Source organism: Triticum dicoccoides, chromosome 4A (assembly GCF_002162155.2).
Source record: "Triticum dicoccoides isolate Atlit2015 ecotype Zavitan chromosome 4A, WEW_v2.0, whole genome shotgun sequence".
NCBI lineage: Eukaryota > Viridiplantae > Streptophyta > Magnoliopsida > Poales > Poaceae > Triticum > Triticum dicoccoides.
In genome coordinates, this window is record NC_041386.1 from 715,751,595 (window position 1) to 715,753,134 (window position 1,540).

A 1,540-nucleotide genomic window follows, 5' to 3' on the forward strand; every position below is an offset into this window, starting at 1 on the left:
ATTTGCGAGTTGGCAGGTATTCAGATTGGAGCCCTCTTTCTTTTACTTGATTAAAATTGCAACATCCGATACAATAGATGTCCCAATAAGAAAGTGGATCATGCTTGGTCAGTTATTGATCAAATGCCACTCGTTCTTGCTTCACTATAGCACAGTCCCAAGCATTTTAAAATTCTCATGGACCTGCCTCCAATAAGGACTATTTTGTTTATTATGTGCGCTAGAGTTAGAAAGATTAATAGTATGAAAGAGTTTAGTAGGAGTAGTTTGAAAGGTTTTGCTTATTTTGCTTTTCTGCTGCGAGTGGAGAGTTTTAAAGTGTTTTCGGCAAGTGCGTGCTACTAGGAGAATGCATTGACAGTTTAATTAATAGTACATCACTTCATTTGTAGTGTCATTCTGATGATATCGAGGAAAATACACAACTAGGCAACCACCCAACAGTGATACACTAGCAATTTCTGTAAGTAATGGCAGAGATCATGATTCTTCTAGCCATTAAAAAGATCGGAAATGCCTTGGAAAATGGAGCGGCAGACCAGGCCAGCACTCAGTTTGCGAAGTACCGCATGCAACTAAAGGAGTTACAGGGCAACATGGGTCGTGCTGCGAGAGAGCTTCGTGTAATGCATGATGTTCCTTATCAAATGGACATTCGAAACTCTGATGATCAAGTATATGAGGGCTGATTGGAGGAGGTAAGGAAGGTAGCACATGTGATGGAGGACATGGTGGATGAGTACTTGTATCTAGTTGGCCAGTAACAGGATACAAGGCGTTGCTTTTACCTGAAGAAAGGGTTCAGAAAACCAAGATCTCTGCTTTCTTTGAACCAAATAGCTTTCAAGGTGAAGGAAATAGAGAAAGACCTTGCACACCTGTCAGTGACAAAAAAAAAGATGGGTTCCCATGATAAACAACCGGGATACTACCAGCTCAAAATACATGGTCAAGAGATCACAAGATCTAGCAAATATTTCACGTTCCCTTGACGAAGAAGATCTAGTGGGGGTGGATAAAAACAGAGAAAAACTAGAGTAGTGGGTGGCATGTGATGATTTGGAATGCTCTGTCATAGCCTTGCTTGGAATGGGAGGGCTTGGTAAAACATCTCTAGCTGCAAATGTCTACAGGAAGGAGGGAGATAAATTCCAGTGTCATGCATGGGTCTCCATCTCACAAACTTATTCCAGAGAAGATGTCTTGAGGAATATAATCAAGGAACTTTTTAGAGATAAAGTCAATGTCGTATCTAACACTGCGGCCATGGACATCGCATGCCTTGAAGTGACACTGAAGAGATTTTTGGAGCAACAGAGGTATCTGATCATATTGGATGATGTTTGGACTCCAGAAGCATTTGATGACTTGTCTAGGGCGCTTATTCATAATGACAAGGGTAGTAGATTGATGTTGCTGCACTTGCCTCCCGAGGACATATCTTAACACTAGAAGCTTTACCAGAAGAACTGGCTTGGGATCTGTTTTGTAAGAAAGCCTATCCCGCAAGAGATACAATTCATGAATGTCCAGCAGAGTT

General features: G+C 41.4%; 1 pseudogene; it reads left to right on the forward strand.

Annotated features, from left to right (window-relative positions):
* The first annotated feature begins 470 nt into the window (after positions 1 to 470).
* LOC119284210 overlaps positions 471 to 1,540 on the forward strand; it is a 7,577-nt pseudogene continuing 6,507 nt past the window's right edge.